At 37.7% G+C, this 26,060-nt stretch overlaps 1 protein-coding gene across 7 annotated transcripts in view; it reads left to right on the top strand.

Moving 5' to 3' along the window:
• The window catches only part of GRID2 (glutamate ionotropic receptor delta type subunit 2), a 672,274-nt gene that overhangs the window by 273,123 nt on the left and 373,091 nt on the right, over window positions 1-26,060 (top strand). Inside the window, exon 1 of one of the 7 annotated variants that reach the window (XM_086888570.1) lies at window positions 22,618-22,916. The exons of the other annotated variants lie outside the window; for them this stretch is intronic. The gene's annotated coding sequence lies outside the window, so the exon portion shown is untranslated. Of the gene's footprint in view, window positions 1-22,617; window positions 22,917-26,060 lie in introns of those variants that run through there. 7 annotated transcript variants of the gene reach the window in all.

Below are 26,060 nucleotides of genomic sequence, written 5' to 3'. Positions count from 1 at the left end.
TTATTCACTGTAGTGGGTCAGATGCTTTGGTCTGTCTAATAGGCAAAAAACCCCACCAAACAAGTGTCAGCATCGTTGTTTGAGTAATGCAATAATGGAAGTCACAAGTCCTGAGCTGGTTTGGGTTTTTCTTTTTGTTTTCTATGTGGCCATTGATATGATATCAAAATAAAATATTAGTTAATACGCATATTTTAGTAAAGGGCAAAAATTACTTTTTAATTTTATTAAAATGTTACAGCACTGTGCTTTAAATTTTAGAATTTGAAAGATTAACACCATTAGATTAATACCTGGTTACTGTAATTGGATATTGGTAACAGCGTTGTTAGCAGAGAGATCCTATTAACGTGTTTACAGAGCTGCCTTACATGGCTAATCCAATTTGGAGCTTAGCATTAATTATAGCAACGCAGAGATGAATGGATATTGGGTGCAGCACCTTCCTGCAGGAAAGGCAGTTCTGGTGGCATAATGCTGGCCAAGTTGCATGAATAGCTGAGAAACATCTGAGTTTGATAAGAGCATCCCCAGAGAAAGCTGATCTTGGGTGATCGTCGTTCCTGGAGACTGGGACTGTCGCTACCTCTGGAAAGGAGCAGGCTCCATGAGGGTGCCCTTTTTCCTTGCCACAGGGTGAAAGAAGGGGTGGTTATAATTTAAACCTGTGAGAATGCAATGCAGTGGTTTGCTTGCACAATTTCATTCTGTTTTTGCATACAGTGTGCTCTGGGTGTTTAGTTATCTATATGGGCAGGAATGCGTGCTGGCTCACAACAATGGCTTGCCATTGGCATGTTTGAATATAATAGTTCAGCTGAATTTGAGGGCATGAGGAAGGAAAGAAGCACCTGTCTGTCAGTCTGTCATACATGATACTTGCATATAGAATTTGGTTGACCTTCTAATATTGCTAAGCTAGCTACCATAAGTGAAATCAGTGCTTGTATTTTTTTGGGATAAAAATACGGTTCTTATTCTTGCTTAGTCATTTTTAGCCAGAGCCATTTTCTAGATGAAAATTTGCAGCAAACTGATTATGCTTTGAAATACTTTGCTCACATATTATGTGAGATAAAATTTTAAAATATTGCAATATTGATTTTCCTGTAATTTTAGATGATCAGAAATGTGGTAGTAATTAAAACTGTTTTTCTGTGTTCCTTGTGGTTTCCAGTGAGGAAAAGAATCTTAGCTAAGTGCTAAATTTAAGGATTTCTGTAGCAGAATTTACCAGCTTATGGAATGGTAGAGCTCTTCATATGCAGTGCTCTTACATCATATACATGAAGTTGATAGTCAAGTAAAGTGCTGGTGTTACAACCTTTCTATTTTCTCCCTTTTTTTTTGTCTACTCCCCAAATTTGGCCTTTCACTCGAGTCTTCCATGAAAATATGTTTCTGTCGAAACCAAGTGCTCCCTTTCTTCTTCTGTACTTTTCCTGCAGCATCCCCTTATATTTAGTATTTCAGAGCTGACAGAATTGGGTATTCATGGAAAACATACACAGGATTCACCAGGCAAGTAATTTAAATTTCACAAGGTGAAATTATAACACTTTTGAAGTCAGTGACAAAACTCACTTCAGCTATAGCAGGACCTAGATTTTATCCTCAATTTTTTAGGCCCAAATAAGCACTTCAGTCATGAGATTGCCCACTTTGGATTTCACAGTGAAGAAAAACCTGACAAACAGAGAAATAATGGCTGTTCCAGAAAAAAGAGTGTGCAGTTAGATAACACTGAATTAAAAACAGTGTTGTGTATTCCTACCTGCTTGTCAAGGTCATAGTATGCTTTCAGGTTCTAGACTGGTACTGACATATTACAGACCTATGCAGAGCTATGCCACCTACTCTACATTGCAAAATGTTAAAGACAAGGCAAAAATGGTGCCATCATGTCCTCTATACGTACTGCTAATGTGGAGTGACCAAATTATTGGAATGAAAATCAGTCTCTGTCCTTCTATAATCAGACAAGCGAGTTTAATGATTTTATGTAAATGTTGAGTAAAGCAGAAATGCAAGTTTTAGTCAAAGTGACTCAGAGGATGTGCTTTCCTCCTCCTTTTTTTTTTTCCCCCCCTTCTTCCTCCAAGACTGTTAAGCAAATGGAACAGGCAAATGGAATCAAGTATTCATGCGCATTTCAACCCACCCATGCCAAGCTCTCAAAGCGTGGAAACATAGGCACAGTTTAATTAAATTTATTCAAGAAATCCTCAGACTAAAAAAATATATAGATAAATATGCAATGCCAATTAAGCTGTTCTTCTCTACATTAATATCAGTGGAAGTGTGTGTTTATAGATATGGGAAGACACCCCCAGCCACTGTAATAATGATGCCTTTGTATTCAGGACTCACAATGATGTTTTGGCTGATTAATCTCTTCAAGTGTCCTTTTTGTAGGGCTGAAATATTCTTCAGAAGTCTTCAAAGTCTGAGTGACTCTGATTTGCAATCCTCATAGAACTTTAGTTCATTAAATTGAACCTGTCACAATTACTTAGTCCATAGTCTCCTTTTCTCTGTTTTAGACTTGTCTGTGAACTGGAGAAATAATGTGCTTTAAAATGAGATTGTGATACATGATCTAGTGGTGTGGGCAAGTTGATCTCTACCCAGGATAGAGGCAGCAAATAGCAATGTTTCCCTGCAGGCTCCCTCTCAGGTAACTGGGGAAGCTTGTTTGATGCCAGACTTCCTGTGAAATCCTAACCACAACTCAGAGAAAAAGACTCTCAAGTGTTTTACTGGTATACATCATACCCTCCTAGGTCTAAAGGTCAGTATTTCTCCTTCCTTCCCATTATATCCTGATTGCAATTTTCATGAAGGTTCTGGAATCAATCTTTCTTCATTTTAAATGTTGTGAGAAATGCATCCATCTAAACAGAACAGTCATTAGAACACTTCATTCTAAGGTGTGCTGAAGATACATCATCATCCTTTCAGAGGCAATGTTTGGTCCTATGACCAATGGCAGTAAACCAGATTTTCACAGGAAAACTTGACAAAACTGAGTAGCCAGTTCAAATATTTTGGCATGCTCCTTGTTGTGCTTGTTAAGATGCTTCTCCTGTGTGTAGGTGAAATGAAACACAGGGAGGAAGTTATTTTTCAGGAGGTCAGTGTTGCAGAAATTTCCTAATAATGATGGGAATTTGTACTAGTATTTGAATTCCCGAGTTTCCTTGTAATTCAGTTGAATTCTGGTTCCAGGACTTAACAACTATGTTGTAGCTGTATTCCTATGCTGGACCTACTATGAGGAAAATTAGGGTTTTGACGATAAACTTGTCAATTGGGATTGTTCAGTGCTGTGAATAAAGTTAGTGGTTTTCCAGAGGAAGGCTTGTAGCCTTCTAAAACACAAAATATGATTTCATTGTCCTTTAGCTTGGAAAGGCAGAAGAACAAATCTTTTTTAAGGCTTCAAGAAGTCTTTAAAAAACCTATACACCCCTACCCCCAAACACTCAAAATAAATCAAGACACTGTTTTCAAAAGAGGAAGAGCCATGTAATGTGCCTTGTTCCTGTAAAAATACATCTCCACTGTTTTAATGGGACAATTATTTTAAAACAGGACTTACTGTAAATATCCTTTTAATTCATTCTCCCTGATTTTAGGGAGGGAAAATAGCTTTCCATTTGGCTGATCTAGAGAGTGGCAGACTTTTTGCCTCCCTCCTCCTTAGTTAGTCTCGAATTATGCTAAAGGAGTTACGTGGTCTTTGGCTGCAGTTTCTCTTTAGTTTTGGTGATCATCACATAAATAAAATACAACAGCAAATTTTGCTGTCACATTGGAATCAACTTTATATCTAATGGACATAATGTGCTAAGGTCACAAGATGCATTGCAAATGTGTTCAGTAATTATGGTCAGCGGAAGAACTATGGCAAAAGGGCTGTTCAGTTTTCAATTTGAAAAATTTAGCCAAGGTTTGCTTAATGAATATTAAGAGATACTGAGGAAGATGTCTGGCATTGGGTGTCTGCTTCAGGTTTATATCTTGGTTTCAGCTCCTAGGAGAGGGAATGGGTACATTCCCTTGGTCAGTCACATTTATTCTTTCAGGATTCGGGTGTTTCTCTGGAGGTTTTGCCCTACAGATGTGGTTAATAGGCTATTTCTGTGTGGTAGAAGTTATAATAAAACCTGTGCTGTTTCAGAAGGCTTCCTATAAAGGCCCTACTTTATTAATGAAATTCTTTTCTGTGTGTTAGGAATAGACATTAAAATGGAAATAAATAGTTGTTTGAAAAGAACCAATAAAGGAGAGAAGCAATACCATTCTTGTATTTTGCCATTGTTTTTTTAACTCTTTGAGCTTTTTTATATTTTCTGTCCTTTTGTTCAAATATCTGTAGTTTTTTGGGAAAGAGATAGCCCTTTTATTTTGCCAACACAGGCTGGTTTAGCATTGCTATGGTCTTACTCCAGAACTGTGGATTCTGGGATAATAGTGACAACAAATAATAACAATGCTGAGAGTTGGTCCAGATGTTTATCCTGAGGTTAAAATCATATCAACAATGCAACCAGACGTGATTTGTTTTGTCTTCTTCCTCCTAAAGCAATGACATATTATGACAAGTCAGGATGGTGAGCAAAGGATGTTCTTAGCTACTTTCTTAACCCATTCAGCAGCCTTCTTATCCCTGTAGCTTCATCTTACAAAGTGAGATCATGCTTTGTTTCATAAAGTGTCTCATGAATCTGAAGTGAAAGCCTTTTCTAGGGAGTCTTCATATCTGAATTCATGAGATGTAACAGATTTGGGTTTGGTTTTTTTTTTTCCCTTGAGGTATTGGAAGCATTCATTAGAAATCTTGTTTCAGAGTTGTGTAGCTCATTTCATATACAAATTTTGGGAGTTTAGACGAAGAAAAAAACATCCCCCCAAACTATCATTGCTCATTTACAAAACACAACTGATTTGAAATGTTTGTCCAGAGACAAACATGGCTGGAAGCTAGATGAGGCTTAATTACTTTTCCTGCAATTCACTGGCTGTTTATATTTTGCAAGGAAAATGCCATTCCTCCTTGCATAAACCATCAGGAGATCAGAATGCAGTTGCAATGTTGCTTTGCTTCTCCACCCCTACCACTGCCCTGGGAAGAGGGTGCTACATGGAAAATCATCTTCCTACTTGCATGGAGATCCCACTCCTCAAAGGCGCTGATGCCCTCCTGGATGGGGGTGAGTGGTAACAACATCCACGTGACAGCAGTTTGCTGAGGCTTGCTGGCACCATGCAGTTCTTGAGGCACTTGATATCATCTCCTGCAGGAGAGGTCTGAGATGCATGAGGGATGAAATCCTTTCTCACTAATTTTAGCAGTGGCATATTTTTTTCTCGTGTTTCTGTTTTGTAGGCTGTAGGTTATGAGAGTGAAAACAAGTGGAGTGTTTAAAGGAGCACCTAGCTGTCAGAACAGTATCTTCCCTACAAAAATATCCTTGGTTTACTCTCATATGTAAATGACAGGTTTAGCAGGCCTCCCACCTGCTAAAAAAAGCAGTTTTAAAACTGAAGTGAATAAAAATGGTACTCTATTGAAATATTTATACCGCTTTTTCTCCTTTTGCCCATTATATCTTGTTGTTAAATACTTAGAATGATCTGAAATGTATGTAAGCAGACAAGAAACAACCACCCCTGCAGTGTTCTGAGAAATACAGGTACTGTAAATAGGTACACAGGAAGTGTATTACCCACTATGCATCTTGAAGTAGGGACTAGTTAAAAATTGCAAACCCACATGTATCATGTTTTTGTTTTTTTCCTAAGATACACTTTGTCTTGCATTAATAAAGTAGGTCCTGTAACAGGAAAAGCTTAAATGCATCTTTTTTCTTTTCATTAGAGGGATTAAATAAAGAAAGGAAAAAGATTGGTAAAGCATTAATACTGTATGATAATGGCTACAGAATTTCCATGAATTATTTCTTTGTAGAGTGAAATAATGTGGGTCTTGCAAACTCATAGTTTCCAATCCAGGTTTAAAGAAAAGCACAAATCCCTAGCATCTAGGAAGTTATCGCTATTATTATATAGTTCCAATGAAACTCTAGAGCTTTAGCACTGCTGTAGACTGGTCAATAAATAATTCTTTTCAATTGCTTTGGACCTCAAAGGGCGGTCTGGTTAACAAGTGACGAGAGAGACATGTTAGATGGGTCATAGCTGAATTCACCTGTTGTTAAAACAATGAAAATAAGAAATTATTTCAAGTCTTGTGAAACAGGTGGATTCTTTGGGACTGGGGTCTTTGTATACGTATGCTACTTCCTTTTCACTTGTTGAATTTTCATTGCTGTTTGGTATTCACTGTGTTAGCTTGAAGATAAACATCTTTTAGGTCTGAAATAAATTATCTGCCAATGTGAAAAAAGCAGTTCCTCAAAGAGCTAAGTCTAGTTCCCACATGTTTTTATTTCAGTTACTATCAGCAATTGCTTGAAGTGTTGTATCTAGCAGCTGGTTGGTGATCATCAGTTAGTGGTTTAAGCTCCTGTGCCTTCACCTTCCAGACAAATTCAAAGGCCGTTGACTTTCCTTAAGAAATCTTGCCCCAGATTCTCTTTTTGGGCTAACATGTCTCCTGTAACAGGGGAAAAGATATCAGAATAGAGAACAGACCAGACAAGGGGTTTCAGGTAGAGTTCCACACCTTGCTTGTATGGATTGTTTGTGGAGCCTTTGCACCGGTGTGTAGAGAGCTGGGATCAGCTGTGCTCCCCTGGGGATTGCTGCAGCAGCGATGGGTCTTGGCTGGAGGCTGACCTGTGTCCCTCAAACAGCCACGTGCCTCTCTCCCCTACAACACCCTGAATCCCACTGGTGACATGCAGCTTGTGTAGTGCAGGAATGCTTTCCCCACGGCGAAGTTTTATCGGTGTTTTATTCCCAGACAGATTTTATTCAGGAGCAGATACAGGGATAGTGGTATATGCAGAGCAATATATTAGAATGTATTAGAAACTGCAGTGCTCCAAATGAGTGGAAAACAAGCTCTGGTCCTAGAGCTGAGGTTTTTTTGTTTCATCTGCCTAGGCTCATAGAGTAAACAAGGATCATTACAGCCTGAGTAAATATCCAGCATAATTGTCATTTAGTGTTAAACAGTGAAGTTATTTTGGATGCATAGAAATTCTTTTCTTAAATATATTCTATGTAAGGTTTTGGTGTTTTAAAATTTTGTGATCAGTCGTAATCATCTCATTTGATCCAGTCTTGGAAATCTATACTTGCAATTTCTCCTAAAAGAAAATGGATGTGGTAAAGGGGTGATCCCTTTGACTTCTTTTCAGTTCCTTTTGGTTATCTATGTGTTTTCTATTGTCAGATGAAAGGGAAAGTATCTAGCAGTGTGTGTGTGTGATTTCCAGATTAGCTTTTGCCCTCTCCCTAACATCTGTAACCCTGCAGCTGCAGGCTGTATGTCACCAATTCCCCTCTTTTCACAGCTGGCCATATGCAACAGGCACGTTTTTAAGCAGGCTTTTCTCTCAGCTGGCTGGGTTCCCTGATGCAGAAAGCTGGACAGGAAAACATCAAGAGGTCACCAAAGCACAAAACAGGGTCACTTGAGCTGGACACCCGTGGTCAGCCCTAAGAAGGGAATTTTGGGGTAAGCACAGGTGGGTTTGGATGTTTGATAGGAAGCTCATTAGTCAGTGGCTCTCTTACATCTTTGGTCAGCATTAGTAGGGTCTGAAAGCTGGATGCTTTGGGTTAGTTCAGACAGATTTCAGTTCAGAAGGTGGCAGAAATGTTTTAATATACAGTGTTTATTTACAAAGCTATTTTCAATTTAAAAAAAAACCAGTAAGATAAAATCTCATATTAATTATATTTTTTATGTTGGAAAAGGTCGTATTATTAGCAGTTCTAGTAACTGGAATGTGGTATTCAGTTTTGAATGAAGAGGAATTTTATTTTTTCCTTTTCCTTGTCTTTTTTCCTCACAACAGCAATAGATGAAAAAAATAACTCCAGATTGGCCTACAGTCACACACATAAAGTGGTTTAAAGTATTTTTTCAGTTACACCATCAAAACAAATAAATATATTTGTTCATCTCTAGCTAGTTCCATGTTTTACAATGAGTCCTTGGGTACCTTTGTATAAGCTTTGACTTTTGTGCTTCAGTGTTCTCACTGAGAAGAAGTAGAACAGTTTGTTGTTTATCACATGGGATGGTTTGGAGTCAGTTATGCTGGAGGAATATTTTAAAGACAAATGAACTGTTCAGCTGGGAAAAGACTGCTTAAAGGAAAACCTTGAGAACATGCTGACTTATCTTCTCCCTTTTGCTCCTTGTGCACTTCTCTTTATGTCATAGGGTTGTTTCTTTCAATGTCAAGAGTAACTATAAATTTTAATTTAATATTTTTTTAATATAGCGATATATTTTAAAATTGCTCTGCAAAGCACAGTGTTGAATGTTGAAAAGTACGGAGGAGCTGAGGGGCTTGCAACTTTTGTCTCTACTCAGTCTTTCTTTGTAATCTGTGGTAAATGGCTTAATCTTAACACTTCAAGCTTCTGAATGTTAAAATGGGGACACCTCACACTTCATGGGAGGTAACAAATTGAATTTATTTATATGTCCAGAGTGTTTTGAAATTCCTATAAATTATGTGTTATAAAATGCAAAGTGTTCTTCCATGACAGAAATTTGAATATGAAAGTAGCATTACAGTTTAGCTCTCTAACTTTTTCTTTTATAAAGAGAAGCGTTCCCTGCAGAGATCTTATTCACCCTTCCTATTCATGCTTTGCACTGGAGCTCTTCCAGTTCTGTAAAACATTTCTCATGAGAATGATATTGGTGAAGCTGTTACCTGGCTTGAGCTGGTTGGCATATGGCTAGGAATTTAGGTGCTGCTTCACTCAGAAATAACATAAATGCAGTGAGACCTTCTGTAATATTTCTTGTATTTTCCCCTTTCTGTTTTGTATCTCGAAGGTTAGGACATCACTTTGGCAGAGAGTATTTAATTGATGTCTAAACAGATTAAGACTTCTTGTGTTTAATTTTACTTTTATTCTTTCAGCTTAAAGAAGTAGTTTGTAGGGAAATAGATGACCTTAGAAAATTTTGTTGAGTAAGTTCATTATTCTATATTCATTTATAAAGTGATCTTGGGACATGCAAGGGTTATTCTGGTATAATGCAGAATTTGAAATCAAGTTTCACTCATTTGTCTGTGATCCTATGGAATGATACAGCCTTGCTTCAGAGTAGTTTTTTCACTTCATTTTATCACTTTTTCAGGAGCCATAAACAGCATACCTTCCAGTTACGATCCAGTTTCCATGCTGTGAAAGTGCATGACTAGCCCAGTAGATAAAGCCCTGTCTCCAGAAAGAGGCCAGCTGGTCTCTCGTTGCTCCTGCCCTCCACAGAGATGGGCGAATGGCATGGACCCTGGGTTCCTTCCATTCTTCATGGATCAAGTCCCCTTTTTTCCTTCTTTCTATCCCCTGAAACTTTCCAGTGTTTCCAAGGCACTTGTTCCACATCAAGAGAAAATGCACTGTGGGACCAGTTTAGATTTTTTATTGACCAACACTGAATAAACAGATGGTTTGAACTTCTCCTGTTAGGGAAAACTTTTAGCCTGCAATCCTTCTCCTGCTACTAGTAGGTTGTTATTGCAAAGTTGCATCCTTGTTTTTGTCCTACTGTGTTTGTGCTGCTCAACTTTGCACTTAATTAGCTTTTGTCAGGTGTGTGCTGTGCTACTCATGGGAAGTGCAGTGGCATATAGTTTATGAACCCTAAGTGGCCTTATGTAGTAGCAACACCATCCAGCTCAGGGTTGCCAGTGTGGAAGTGCTTACAGTCCTGTGCAATAACAAAACATCTTGTAATCTGGTATGATTTTCATAATAACTTAGGGCACTTTTAGATGCTTCTGGGCAGAAGTTTTTTTATAATCCTGTGTGTAAGACTTGGCAAGATAATTAAAATCTGAGTGGATCATCTGAACATAATCTTTGGTCATTCTAAATGAGGAAATAATATGTCTGTATACTCATACAAACTGTGGGTACAGTCTGAGAAACCAGCATCACGGGCAGTCATCCAAGTATTTGGCTTGTGGCTCCAAAAATCAGCTGCTGAATCTCAAACATGCACATGCTAACATAGCTGGCATGAGGAACTTGGCCATCATAGGGTCTACCACCCTCACACAGAGTGGCACATGTGAAAAAGTTGAAGCAACAAAGTGAATTTTGATTTAAGGTTGTGGATTGATGGAGGCTCATTACAGCTCAACGAGAGTTTTGTGTGATCTGTACCAGTCTTTGATTATGAGTTAAGCACTTAATATGATAGAGACAAAAGTGCCTTTATCCTAACTTAGCCAGGTGTGCCTCATGCAAAATCGCTGCATTTTAAACCATATGGTAATTCACATTAATCTTAAAACACATAATTATAAAAATGCTGGAAATGAAACATTTAAAAAAATAATTGGGAAATATCACAGTAAAACAGGTTTTAAAACTAAAGCTGAGCTTCCTATCACTTACAGGCTATGATGAAAAGTAAAATGTACAGTTTGAGGTCAACTGTTCCATTAAAAATGCTAAAACCTACTTCATATCATGTGGTAAAACATCTCAAACTTGTTAGTGGTATACCTGCTTCAAGCAAAAACAGTTTTATCCGCTGAAAAAATGTGGCAGATATTGTGAAGTGGGGATAGATTTCTATGCCTTCTTACTTTGGGCAACTTGTCAGTCTGGGAGTTCTGTTTTCCAAGTAATAAAATCCTTTCCTAACCAGTATTTTTGATAGTCTTTTAGCACCTTAGGGCCTTTAAATCTTGCTAGCTCACCTCAACTGAAGCAAGCATGAAAGTTTCACAGCTGGATGTGTAAGCATCCGGTCCATCCTCAAGTACTTGGAAAAAAAGATGTTGTGGGACATTGCTTTTTGAGCAGAACACCTGCCTTCACTTGAGTTTGTGCATTTGAAGAGTCAGCAATGGCAAGCTTTCTTTTTTCAGAATCTCAGTCTATCAAAGGGAATAGAAGTAGAAGAGTTTCACTGTAGGAAGGAGATTTCCTGCTGCTATCCCCTAAAAATGCACTTTCTGACTTCTGTAGCTTCAATGAGAAACAGCTACAAGAATGCTGGCAACTGAGTTAGTGGTAATTATACTTGCTTCTGAGTGTGAACTAGAGTCTGAAGAAAGTTTCAGTAATATCTTAAATATGCTGTATCTCACTGTTTTCCGCTGTTTGCCCTTCTTGTATTTTTCATAGGCATTCTCAACATCCTGTTTTCGTTAAATGTCTTTATCACACCTAGTGGTAATTTTGGCCCTAAATCACTTGCCTGTAGGAAACCTTCATTTCCAAAATCATCAGCAAAGGCTCTATAGTAAAAGTAGAGAACCCAACATGCAGGTTTCCTTTTTATTTTGTAGAAACATGTATGTTGTTGTGGGCATACAGCACCAGATGGGAGTTTTAACTCAATTCTATGCAAATTTAGTTAGCAGTTCTTTCTGATGTGATAGATTAATTTTGGTGTATTTCAGGTTGTTTGTATAGCCTTCATTGCCAACACATAGTATTCTTGTCTACATGGGCAGGCAGTATAGGCCGTAATGGGAATTAAAATGGACTTTCCATTGTAAAATAATTGTTAATTCTCTGTATGGGTGCACAAAGAAACTGAGCTAAGCCAACATACTCGTATATCAAACCCTGTGGTCTTCACCTGCCTGACTCTTTCTAGTGTTCATTTACATAATTAAGTCAGAGCAAAATCTGACTTTCACTCACAATCAATGTGAACATTAATTGTACATGAATGCAATCTTCTAATTATTTCTTTTGTGACTGGAGAGATTAGCTTGTAAGGCATAAATGAAGAGTGATTAGAAAATTAAACAAAATGGGGCATATGCTGGTGGAGGGAAATTGTAAAATAGGTATTTCTTTTGCCAAGCTTCACTCTTCTTTGGTTCATGAGGTTAATGACTATATGCTGGAGATTTGCTTCGGGTTACCAAATTACAGGCAAAAGTCTTGAGTGAAAGAAGGGTCAGAAAAGGAATCCTCTTCAAGCAAAAATGCTCTTTTATTTCAATCAATGCCAGAGGAGACATCTTTGCTAGGTGGTTGGAATATATTATCCTTTTCAAAAGGCCAGCTGTAAGAGATTCAATAGGTAAGCTAATTTTAAATCAAAAGCTGTGTGATAATACATTAATCTCTCCTTGTCTGACACTATCCACCCAAGAGACAATAAAATACACAGGCTTGGATTGACCCAATATAAGGAATGTGATCTAACTGCAGGAGTTGAAGGGAGGGAGAACACCAGTTTGTGCCTGAGGGCAAGATCACCAGGGAGAGCTGTGAAGAAATCGAAGTTTTGAGCCTGTATTAAGTCCCATAATGCAATAACAGACGTGTTTAAAACAAAGATGCACTTAAAAGGAGCACCATGAGTATGCATGCCTTCATATTTCTAAAATCAGCCTTCCTCAGACAGGGCTTTCCTTACTGATTGAAATCAATTTTTTTGTGTCTACTTTTTTCCCTCTGGCCCTTGGTAAGGGAAAGGGTGTGTACCATATGAGATGTTCATGGTCATCCCCATTGTAGCATTGGGAATTAGTCTTGAAGGCAAATCGTTTGTTTCTTACTTTTCAGGCAGATCTTACTCACAAAGTTTCGGTGTTTATGGACCTCAGTATGCCCTGTTTGCCTTCTCTGGACACAACCTGCACTGTGTGTGTCTCAAATACAACCAGTGCCTGCCAGTTAAATAAAACACACTGTGGAAAAGCATCTTGTCCCCCAAAACTGATCAATCCACTTGGCTTAAAAGTAAAGAAGCCAAATAAAAACCATGCAGGTCTGCTGAAGTTTCACCTCTGGTATGGTGATGGTTCTCACTTGAATTCACAACTCACAGAAGCATCTTAGTGTAAAAAGGGATGTAGGAGGCAAAATTCATCTGAAATATGTCATTTAAAAACATATGATATTCCCTTCTAGTTTCATGATGATAAACTAGATTTTTCTCCTAAATTTTAGCTGAATTTTAGACTACCCATATGAGGAAAGCACTTCCATTTTCTTTTTTTTTTGATCTTGCCTTTCTAGCATCCAGATGGAGAGGTGGGAAGGGCAGCTGTGAAGAGGAGGTTAATGCACTGCTGTTGCTCTGAAGGGAGGATCAAGGACATGTTTAGGAAGTGGAAGGCAGATGAATTATGGAGTTCTACACCTGCTTCATTTTGTTAAGCTACAATTTGTATCTGGGTTTGGACACATTGTTTCTCATTCCTTGTCAGTTTTTCCTAAGGTGGGAATGAATAGGGACCTCTTCCCTGGAGGTGTGTCAGGGAAATAGGAAATCTCTTTTCAGACATTTCTTTCTATACTATTTTTAAAATGGCAGTGGTCTTATTTTCTACCTGGATTTGATGATCTCTGCAGCTCAGGCTTAGCCACATTTGAAAAGCAGAATAGTAATCCCAAATTTAATGCTGCCATTGCACAACACACAGTGTGTTTGTGACTCAGTAGTGTTACACCTCTAATCTCTGACACAGCTTTTCTTCTAAGGACCTGACTTGTCTTTCTATGAAAGATGAAGCAATGAAGCTATTACAGAAATGGATCACCTATAAAACAGTTTCCAGAAAACAACATCTGAGAAAAATTGCTAGCATAAGCAGTGCTTAATGCAATCAACTGGATTGTTTTAACTTTTGAAAACATATTATCACTTATTAATGCCTTTAGCACCCTAGATGTTGTTTCTGCATCTATTTACATAGTATAAAAACAAGAAACCCTTTATTCCAAAAAGCAGTCATTAGACTTGCTGTTGTTGTCTTAGTTTGAGCAATAACTAGTAGTCACAATCAAATGTTTAATTAAGGCATATACCCAGCTTCTTAATGTCATCTGGCAAGAACTACGATGAAATCCTGTCCAAGCTGCAATACTTTTCTAAAGATATACAGCATGTAAAATGCAATGCTATTATATAGCATTAATCAAAATGTCACCAGTTCCTGAAATGGGCTTCTGTCAGGGAGCATATATTGGTGTTCTGGCTGATAATGGCCTCGCTAATTTACGACAGACTACCACGTCTGTAATAATAAAAAATCTTCTCCTTCTGCTCTTTTGATATTTTCCCATTGATGCATGTCATTTTTTGAACAGGATAAAACAGTTCTGTCATAACATATAATATCTCTGGCCTGTAAATGCAGAGCATGTTACTATATAGAAGGAAAATGTTATATTGTTCTGTGTAGGCAAGATAATATAAATAGCTTGGTATGGTGTTTATTCTTGGGTAACAGGATCATTTATCCAGTCAACTCTTCCCCTTCTTTATTTTAAAAGAGGCTTTTTGGAGAAACATACATAAGCTGTAGTTCATTTAAAACTGTGTTTCTGTCTTCAGGAGCGCACAAGGTTTAGTTTCAGGTCAACAAACTGACCTAGTGCTAAAATCACAATTTTGCAAATCACAAATAACAGGTTACAGTAATGACTTCTTGGCAATGAATCTCTCTTGAAAGAATTATTCATTTAAATCCTTAAGCTGCCTTGTTTAGAATTACCCATTTTGTGAGTGGACTCTTTTTTATTGGTGAAACAATTACAAGAAACATTTTGAATTGTGTTTCTGAAACTGTAATTCATTATGTGTAAGCACAGGGTATTTAATAGAGTTTTTTCCTAGTAGTCTCTACTGCTTGTAATATGAGTGCTAGATTTCTTTGTAGATTTTAAGAAAAAAAGTGTACTAATTTTGCAAAATCAATAATATAATGCATAATATATGGAAATTCACATTTATGTACTCACATTGTGTATGTTTGCAGCATGCAAGTAGAAAATTTTCCATCCCTGTTGAACACTGCAAGATGGTTAGAAGAGGTTAAGATATAAACTATTAATGTATTTCATCCATTTTAAAGAGAAGGCAAAGGGTAATCCCTGAGAATTCTTGCCCAAAGAACTTGTGTTGCTTTTGAAGGCTGTATCAGCACTGGGTAGAACACAGTGGAATACTCTCTTGTTGCTTACTGTGAAAATGTAGACCAGCTCAGAAATTTCCTTCTGCTCTTTGCTCTCTGTTCTTGCGCTGAGAAAGTCCCTGAAGTACATCAGCCAGTTCTTGCCAACTTCTGGTCTCATTTTAGGAGATCAAAAATACTCCTTTTAATACTGAAAAATGGTAGCAAGAAGTATTTTGATGTTGAATGCTCTTGAGCACAGATGTGTTGTGCCTCACTACATATATATTATGTTACAACATGTGAAGGTAAGGCACAGTGAACTGAAAAGTTTCACAGTAGGTGAAAAATTCAAGGACTGATAACTGTTCTGAATAAATAACTCTGAAACACAAGGCAATTTTTCTGTCTGCCTACCTCTGTTATGTTTCCTACCAGTGTGGTGTTACAAAGCTTTTGAAAGTCATCAGAAATTTTAGGATGTCATCTAATATACCAATCTGAAGAGGTCAAATTTTCGCAAGTTTTCTTTCTGTTCAGAGCCCTTTAAAGTAATCCTAAATGCTTTGGGAAATTTTCCCTTTGAAATAGCACATACCAGTGTTTCTTGTGTACTATGTTGGACATTAGAACCATATTTAGAATCACTATACTGAAGTAATGTAATGCAAGTATCTTTTTTTTTAATCTAATGGTGCCTTCATTTCTAACTCCAAAATTGGAAAGGGCCTTGTCATAGTGGTTCAGTAAATCTCGTGCCCTGCAGAAAGCTTAGGCTATCTATGGCAGGTGGAAGTCAGTAGAGTATCATGGTCACCTAGACTTTAATGTTCATTAGTTTATTGGTATTAATAATGCATATTTGAATTCAAGAGGAATTGGTAAACTCTTCAAATTCTAGTAGTACTGAAGTCTTGTTCTTGTGTGATGGAAATTCTCCTCTGAGCCTGAAAAAAAAAAAATCTTCTTTGCAAAAATTTCCAATGAAAATGATGTATTCCTAATGGGGAAGGGGATGGAGGTGTTGTTTTATTGAGTCTTTTGTGGCGTAAAATGACATATACAAATATTAGACTTCTCTTGTTGCAATTAGAGGTTCTGGTAGATTACCTATGCTAGAGTAAAGGTGGTATTCCTACAATGCTTCTTGCACCTTTTTTATTCCAAAAGTAGTGTTTACTCCAGTCTTATGTGTTTTAGTGATAGCTTTGGTGTGTGTGAATGTATACATATATAGACAGATTAAAAAAAAAAAAAAAAAATCTTTAGATATATAATCTTTTTTTCATCCTGGTACATAAGGGATTGCCATCCACAATTATGCATTATCTTTATGGTATGTTGCCTATGGTCAGCATAAAATACTGTTTTTCTGAGTGCTTGATTTTTAGTGCCTAGGGGGCTTGACTGGTGTTCTGGCTTTGCTTTAGACTTGCCAGGTAATCAGTTGTTGGATGGTGAAGCATATGGCAGTTCAGAGAAGAAGGGTCAGGATGATCTTTCCATGTGAGTATTCAATCATGAAATTGCATTATTTCCTCTACTTTGTAAATCTTGATTTATTTTCACCATGCTGCACCTTTTAGCTCTTTATTCAGTGTGCTGCATGGATCACCTTTCTTTTTGGTAGCTGGACAGTTAACCTCACTTCCAGCAAAACAGCAAGAATGAACCAAGAGCTTTCCTTTCCTCACTGATCTCCCAACACTTGGCTATTGCTCATGCGAGAGAAGTAAGGAGAGCAGTGATGCTCTTGTATTTCATTATGAAACCATTAGAATGAACATTGCATGGTCTTGGGCAGACAGGGAATAGGTGGGTGTTCTTCCAGAAGGCTGCTGTGCCTGGTAGACTGTGTCATTTGAGAGTGCCTCACATAGTGGAACCTGCAGCAGGACAATTGACACCATTTTTGCTGTCTTTCTGACACCAAAATTCAGTGATATCAGGTATATCAGTGATATTTTGGCAGTTCTATTACCAACCTGAAGACTTCAGACCATTTCTTGCTCAGCTTTGTAGTGCCAGCCATGAAATCTGCCCATTTCCAGGGTAGGATACCTTAAATGTTGTTTGTGCTCTGTGATACAGCTTTTTTGAAATTTATATAAAAGATTTGCACATCTTTTATTGGATTTATTCCCTCATTCCCAAAGGAAGCAATGCATAGCCCTCCAGTTTCTGCTTTCTCTTTGCTGTATCCCGCAGCTACTGATGAATGTTCAGCTCATTGCTGGTTGAAAGAATGTGGAAGAAATTGCCTTAACACAAAGTGCATTGATTCACAGTGCAAGAAGAAAATGCACAATAAGAAAGCACTGAAAATTTGTTTCTCCCTTCAAGTAAAGATTATGTACAGAGGGAAGGACTCAGATGACTGATTAGAAAAAGGAATTAACGGTAAACACAAAAAAGTTATACAAAATTCCTTCAGAAAGGAATACGCAAATGTTTCACACCAGGAGGAGTTGTGGTGTTTCAACTCTGGGTGAACAGGTGCCCAAAGACAAATAAAGAGATGAAATCCATGGTCATTTTAAAAAGAGTGGAAGAGTGGAAGGCTGGCTTGCAGTCCTTTTACTTTAAAATATTCAAATCCATTTTTTTAAAGAACAGTGTCAGTGAGTGAAACCAGGAGTACCTTAGCTAAGCCTGTGAAGTAGCCAGATGATTACAGTGCGAGCTACAGCTTCAACTCCACCCAACCAAAAGGGAAGAACCTGACTTCCTTACTGCGTTCAAGCCCACAAACTGTTGGCAGTGGGAAATAGCACTGACCCATTTCATCTGTGATAGATTTGATACTAAACCTCAAACATTAAAATGTGAATATGCTTTCAGCTGGCAGGTAATTTGACAAGTGACTTTTTTTTGAAAAATAACTTAAGTGACAAAAAGCACTCTTTTGCACCGAGTTCCAGAGTCTTCAGTGACCCTCTTAGCTAATGCATAACCTCTTATCCAGGGTATGCAGCTAGGTGCTGATCAAACCAATCCTCTGTGGTGTTATCCCTTGCTAAGGAAGCCTGCAAGAGATCTGCATACTTCACCATTTAAATCTGATTTTGAGGACTTCACTGGGACTTAGACACAGAGAGATGCAGCTCAGCCATCTGTTTTTTAAAGAACCAGATCTCCTCTGTCCATCCAATTTGAACTGCTCTGACATGATTTGTGTGCAGTGGATATGTTACTCGGCTCTTGAGACCTCAGAAGCTTATGTGATACAACAAAGTTATGAAATAGTCTCTTTTTTTAACTGACGTTTTGAGGGTAATATTTTTTCCTTTTCCTAGGTCTTAGCTAAGCAGTAGTGATGCAATTCTAGTTATTCTATATAAGTATTTTTTTTCCTGTAAGTGAAAAGAAGTATTGTTAAACCTCGGGAGAGTAGAAGATTAGTCACTTCTTCCTCAGCTGTGTGTGCCTTGTGCTGGATAGTTTTGAACCTTGTTTTGTTCTTAGTAGATCTAGACAAGGGAGTACCTTCACGACAATAAAGATCAGCTGGTGTTGTCTTTTCTGCTTAAGGCATATGAAGTTTGACAGGACTTCTGTATGTGGATCAATAATGGACTATTAGGAAGATTAAAATATGGTTTAGAAGTGACAACAACAGGTTGTGAATTGAAAAACTCTTTTCTTCTCCTGGCTCTGCCTGTGGCTGGACAATTCACTTACCGTCTCATGGCCTTATTTCCATTAGATGTAAAATTACTTTTATAGTGCTGTTGCAACAAGACTCACTATTAAGGTTACTCCTGTGCAGTGCATAGAGAAATAGTTTGCTCTTTAATACCCAGCATTAGAGTAACCCAGTCAGTGCAGCTTGTTGCCTGCAGTTAAACAAGGTACCACATCCAAAATCAGGGGGTGGCATTCTCTGTGTAGAAATTGATGGCCTGCTCAGGGTAGGGTAGTATATTTCCCTATGGCACTGCATTGAAAGGAAAATGTTGGATGGGATGTACAGGATGTTAATAAGGATGTAAACACCTTCCTCTCTCTTCCAGATCAGTGTATATGGTGTTTCATTTCCAGAGAAAAGTACTCTTACTTATAGTCTGTGCCAGTAGGTGTAAAGCTTAGTGGAGCTAAGGAGATTTTCAAACACTGAATATTTATTTTGCCACATATTTTCTTCTACCTAATCCTAATTAAATGTAAGGCAGTGGTTTGATTCTTTTTCCTCACTAAATGCTGACTGATGCTGCAGAACCTATCTCCGATTTTATTGCTACTGGCCTTTTCTGCCAGCAACTCTTTTCCAGATAAATGCAGAGAATTTTTATTGACAGCTTATTTTAACAGATCTTATGATGAAGGATGTTTCTGTTGCAGAGGTAGAGAGCAGCTGTGAGATGGGTTTTACTGGCTATGATCCAATTTATCTAAGTTGTCTGTCTTGCTGTGATTCAAGTACTATAAAAAGTAGTTGTGAAATGGGCAGGGGAAAAAACTCCAACAAACTTATTTCTGAGGTAAAAGGCACTTTATGTCATGGTGTCATGTATTAAAGCAGGCCAAAAAGAGCAGGCTCACCCTGGCAGTATTGGTTCTCTTCTAGGTCAGGTTGTATGTGGTGAAGTTCCTCTCAAAAACAGCAGATGGATTGCTGCATTGAGCTCAGGTGTGGATTTTGGAAAAGGATTTTAATCTTTAAACCAAAGAAACCTTTCAAAGCACTTGTCATATTGAGTTAATGGTGGGTTCACACGTGTACTGCATCTTCCTGTCCAGAAAATGTCCCAGCACAAGTTTGGGCCAGCTGCTTCATTTTACACAGAGCCTGTGCATTGCCAGAGGGACTCAGACTCACCAGGTGTGTCTGACAGTAGGAGCTGTGCTCTGCTCTCCTGCCTTTTACCTTCCCCTCAGCTGTGTGGCAGGAAAGGGAGATGTTATTTAAAGCCACCTACAGAAGAGTCATGGATTTTCATGATTGCCCATAGAGAGGGGCTGAAACACTATTTTGGAAGCTCCAGCCTTTGTGAGTATGTATGTTTTGAAGGTGTTGTGGTGTTACAGACAAGAATAAACAGACAAGAAGAGGAAAAAGTGGGAAATAACAACAGTTTGACATACAGGTGTGTATGTAAAAATTCATGTAAATTTTATCTAAAGGTATGATTGTTACATCATGCCAATTTAATTTCTCAGGGATGGTTGAATTCTACAGGGTGGATGCTGCCAATGTTTATGAACTGTGCATATTGCCTAATGACTCATTTTTCAGTGAGTTGAAAACCTGTAATTTAATATTTCTAAAGGATGCAACCCAAGGCCTATTGGCATCATGAAAGAATATGAACTTATGTGGGCTGTACTGCAATATCTGAAGAGTTAAATCTGGTCTTTGCTTTCTAGCTGGGGAATGTTGCTCTACTGAGGGGAAAATCCCAGATTAATGTTTAAATTAAAGGTGTTTGCAGTAGCAGTAGGATGGACTACTTGAAATAACTTATTTCTAATATCTGCAGATTTTTTAATACTTTCAAGTTAGAGCTTCTCTTCTTGTTATTTGACTTAATATTGGTTTCTTCATCTCCAAGTTTCAGTCCTTCCTCATTTTTTTCTGTAATGCATCTTTTATTACTGCAGTCATTGTGGGTGTTTTCTTGTCATCCATAATTAGGTAAGATTTTGGTTTTTGTTCATCTGGAGATGGTACACTGTTTAAAGGTGCTTTTCTACATATGATTTTTTCAGTTTGTTGTGGGCAAGCTAATGCAGATAACATTGAATGTACTCCAATGATGAAATCACAGGTAAGGGATTCTGATTAGTAACGTGTAAGAAATAATATACTGAGGACAGAGAGTGGTAGTTAGAGCCACTTTTATTTGTTGTTTGGAAGTTATGAAGCTATTTCCTCTTTGGAGGCAGAAATTCTTCAGAAGTTGGTAGGTGGGACCTGACTTAGTGTCCTTGAAAGATTTGTAAACTGGGGAAAGAAGTAATTGTCCTTTTTAAATATTTGGAGAGATGACCCTGGAATTTGCAAGGTTTGTGAAGAAGTCGCTTAAGCATTGCTGTATGACTGATTAATCCTCCAATTAATAACATTCATACTGAAATGGCTTCTTATATTAGTAATGGCACCAAATGACCTTGACATATTTATGCATAAAACACCTTACTATATATAGCAGTGATATTAAGCAGTTTTTTGCAATTTGCAATTAAATAGCTTAAAGAGGCTTTAACCCTTACTGGCTGTTTAAACATCAAAGATATTCTAAAGCATATTTTTCCACTTTCAGCAGTTAGCCTTGAATTTACATGTAAAGACAGCTTGTAACACAGAGTAGGCTTTAATTAAAATATTCCTAGTGTTCTCTGAGCTAGACTTAAAGGTTTACCAAGTGGGGGGGAAAAAGACGCTTCTGGTTGGCGTTGGGTCTCGAAAAGTCACGTGTGATATACTGATTTCTGTAATTGTCACTGAGAAAAAGGTGTCATCTGAAAGTTTTCTGTATGTACAGAAAATTCATAGAAAGGTCTTTCTTAGTGTATGGAAACAAAATTTTTTAGGCATCCATACTTCATGGGAGAAAACTGCAATAAAATAGATGTCCTTAAAAGCATATTTTGAAATTTGGTAAGAGTATAGACAAGTTTTAAAACCTAATTGTCGTGGTTTTAAACCAGTAACTAAAAAAATTACTTATTTATTGTTGTGAGATATGGATTAGAACAAGAGCAAAACAGGCTTAAAACTTAAAAGGAATAAAGACAGTTTATTAACAAACTACAAGAATAAGAACACCAGAATAAACTTTCAGAAAACTCCCTTATCTTCCACATCTTAACTATTTCTTTGTACACGTGACAACATAGAGACAAATAACTTTAGAACTTTGGTGGTTAAAAACAGTCTCAATTCTTGTTACAGTCTTTTCATCAGTCTTTGTTGAGAAACAGAAGTCTCTTTCTGTTAGCTTATGGAGTTTCTCACTAGAAAACTATTTTTTGTCATAGTTTTCTATTTCTCTAATGCCAGCTGCCCGGAAATCTGTCATTAGATCTTCTCCTCCCATTTCACATCTCTCTGAGGTGTGCATGGGTCACTGAGTTTAGGGATTTTATTTTTAAGGATAAGTCATTCAAAGGCAGAAGTCTTCTTCATTTGTCTCTGTGAGCCTTCCTGGAAAACAGTTTTCTCTTTGCCCCCAAAAGCTTCAAAATCTTCACTCTACTCAATTCCAGTAACTCACAGTATCACAAATACTCTCTCTCTTTTGCTCAAAACTTACACTTTGAATACTTTATTCCTCCCAATACTTTTATCATGAATTAAAGGAGTCCTTTTATACTATTATTGTCCATCTCCATAGCTTTAACAGAAAGATATTTCAGCTGTAAAGCATCTCCTTATTCTCTCTTATTTAAACTTAACTCTTTTCTTCACTGTTTTTGGTGGTTCTATGATGTCTCCTCTATGTTGATTGTCTCTCTCTCTGTCTTTCTGAGAAAAGGAGTAATCTGTATGTTTATCCAGGTAGTAAAAGAATTAAAAGCTTTAAGAAAACTGCAAGAGTTCATGGTGTTAAGTTTCAGTCTAGCAGCAAAAACTGAAAACCAAGCTCGGCTGACCAGCGCTGCTTCTCTTCCCCCTCCACCCCGCGGCCTTGTCGGCCTGGAGAGGGGGGAGGAGGCCGAGACAGAGCCTTGTTACCCCTTCAGAAGCCGGAAACCAAAGAGAATAAGAGAATTCTGTCTGCACTTCTTAAGGGGGTGTTTATAAGTTGAATTCACTTTTTAATGGCAGATCTGCTGTCAATTTTTGGAAATGACTGATAATTGGTCAGGAGGGAAAAACTCCCATCAGCCACCAGCAGCTTCAACTTCCTCTCCCTCCAAGCTGTCTTAAAGGTAAAGCTACCCCATGACACTAATACTAGAAAGCATTTGTTATAAGAATAGTTTTGTTGGCCTGTTTCTGTTGGTGCTGATGTTTGTACCTTATGTGACAAAATGCAGAATGTAGGTATTAGCAGCAGAATCTGGAACTAAGCAAGTGGAAAACATTGAGAGAAGAAAAAAACCTTACAAAGTAGCACTTAGTGGAGGCATAAATTGACAGTACTTTTATTCTTTAGTACTTGAGTTTTGTTAGAAAGAAAAGTGCAGTTAAGTATATCATAAATGGTAACATGTCAATGTGAAAGCTTTTCTTTCTCCCCTGAAATGGGGATTTAAGTCACTCACAATATTCCTTCCACTTGCTTGACGATGAAATACTGCAATTCTTCAAAATCAGATCTACAGTTCAGCCTGGCTCCTGGAAAGAGGACTACATAACTTATTAAATTAGTCTTCAATTCAGGGATGTTATCCACATGGTTACAGGTTCTGTTTAGTTGCCCTCAGAAGATGCAATTCATGAGCTCAGCTTGCTTGGTTGGGATGCAGAGCTCGGCTATTCTGACTGATAAAACCATAGCATTTTCTGATCAATGTCAAACTTCCTATTACAGCATCCATCCCTGAAGTATCTGAAATGAGTTACTTAATCACCTTTCAGTCAGAATATATATTAGACTCTGTGTTCCATCAAACATGTTCAGAGTTACTCTCATAAGTCTGAGATTTTTTCTTAAATACTACAAAGTACACAGTCATCTATTAAGTGAACTTTCAGAGCATGAACAGATTTTTTTTTCAGGTTAGGGGATTAGGAATTTACCAGTAGTAGTTTGTTTGTCTGGTTGTTTAGTTGTAGGAACTTCAGATTGTTCAGATAAGCTGCAGTTCCAGCTTTCACATTTAAACTTTTAAATTATTCTTCTCTTAAACAATTTTTTTCTTAACCCTTTTTTTCTGTTCCATATTCTTCATGTATGCTTTCATGATGATAGAAACACTATGATTTTTTCCTCACTATAATCTGTGGTTTTTAACCTTAAAATTTCATTTTATCTTAAAGCATGGTTTCGACTTGTTTCAGAAAAGTGCAAAATAATGCCTGGATTATTAATAGAGTCTTTCCTCTCTCACCATTTTGGGAATGGGTTTTCGGGTTTTTTGTCTGTCTTTTTTTATATTAAATGATATGCCCATTCATTCATGGTAAACTTAGAACAGTACATGGACACAATGGAAGAGTTGAATAGCACTGCTGATAACACATGCAAGAATAAATGCAAATGTCAGGTAATCCTTTAAAAAAGACTGACTGGTAAGAGCAAGCAAATCTTTCCTTCTCTGTGATGTCTCAAAATACAAGAGAGTATAATGGTATTGGTAAATACACACCCAACTGGGAGATGTAAAAGACATGAGTTGGTGTCTTGGGTGTCTTTCAAAAGCATGATTCTCTTCCTCCATTTCCCATCAGAAATTGTAAAGGAAGTATGTGATTGTTTATCAAAATTCTCATAGAATTAAGTAGAATTTATGTATTATTTTGACTGTAAAAAAAAAAAAATAGGCTCAAATATTATTGCTACTTTATATTACCTTGTTATTCTGTTTCCCATATTTTGGTACCTTTGAGAATATAAAAATACAACTCCTGTCACACACTGGAATTCCAGTCTGTGTATCTGTTCTCAGCATTGCAAGAGGTGAGAATACATTATTTTTAGCGCAGGTTGGCATTGTCACAGGAAGAAACATCATTAATATTCACTCAGATAAATAGCTGTGATCTTAAGTTATTTTTCTAGGATTCAAATGCCTGTTTATTATATCAATGTAATGCTTGACCGTGGTAAATACAGTGCTGTGCCAAGAGGTTTCCTGTGTTACCAGAGGAGGAGGCATAAACATCACACATCTGCTCTGTAGCTGCCAGTCTCGGGAGGGTTTGCAGTCACACATTCACACAGAGCTTTTACAACCCATGCATAAGCAGAAGATGAAGGGAGAGGGACTACAACAAAAAAAATGTGGTTATCACTTTGGTAGCTTTTCTTATTCTTCTCTTCTGAGTTCTTCAGAAAGTCAGTCTTCTGGGATTAAGCCTTAGGTTTTGTTTAAATCTAAAGTGCATGTGGTGAGAAGATGGGAACAATTCCGATGATTGATGATGGGTGAATAGCCAAATATGAATGTGCCAATTCCCTATCTTCTGTGAATGTCTGTTTTGAATTGTATTCCGGCTTCTTTCACACAGATTATCAGGAGCTGTGGGTCAATGTAGAAAGGAACTGTTACTTCTTCTCTCCAAGAAACTGCTTTGTCAAACCAGGAAAACATGTTGCCTGTTTTGTCTTAGATTGCAACTACTTGCCCACATAATGTTTGTTTTCATTTCTGTTTGGTCACTGACGTGATCTTTGCTCACAGAGTGTCTAATCTGTAAATAAGCAGTTCACATCCTCCCTCCTCACACCAGGAGGAAAATTCTAGTACCTTGATAATGGATAGGCTTCCTCTTAAATACCCACCCCTGTCCCTTGTCGGTTCAGGGCGATGGACATGACTGTGTGCTGAGTTTTCATCCCCTTCAGTTCCCTAGGAACTAGTTCATAAAAGACTTTGAATACCAGCAGAGTGACTCTGGGTCTGGGGAGCTGACTCTAGAACATGATTGTGGTGGTCAGGTTCAAGCAGAGGAGAGATCAATGCTGTGACTTCTCTCCCAGTTTGATTTTCTTCTCTTGAGTGAATGTAGATGTTGCTTTGTTTTGTTTCTTTTTACCCTCAAAATTGATGTTTTCAATACATAATCATGCATCATCTCCCTCTAAAACCTTGGAGGACAGTTTAGGTCCCTGTAGCCCCTGTGATTTCAGCAGTTACTGAGAGCATATTGGTTAACAGGAAATTATTGGAGTGGATTTCCCTCAATGTGACAGGCTGCTTTGCCTTGTACTTGAAGGAAAGGCAAAATTTGATAGGAAGCGCAACAAAATAGAGATAAAAAGGTGTGGTGCAAACAGGTAAACTACAACATAATTTTTACTAAGTATTGCCCACTAGTTATAAGGACATTTGTTTTGCCATTGAGATGTGTAAGAATGCAGTTTATATGCAGATGGGTGGGTGGGACAACTGGGACTGCAGGGAACA

This window comes from Cyanistes caeruleus, chromosome 5 (assembly GCF_971803275.1).
Source record: "Cyanistes caeruleus chromosome 5, bCyaCae1.hap1.1, whole genome shotgun sequence".
NCBI lineage: Eukaryota > Metazoa > Chordata > Aves > Passeriformes > Paridae > Cyanistes > Cyanistes caeruleus.
The sequence above is the reverse complement of the archived record's forward strand: the minus strand, read 5'-3'. Positions and strand labels throughout refer to the sequence as shown.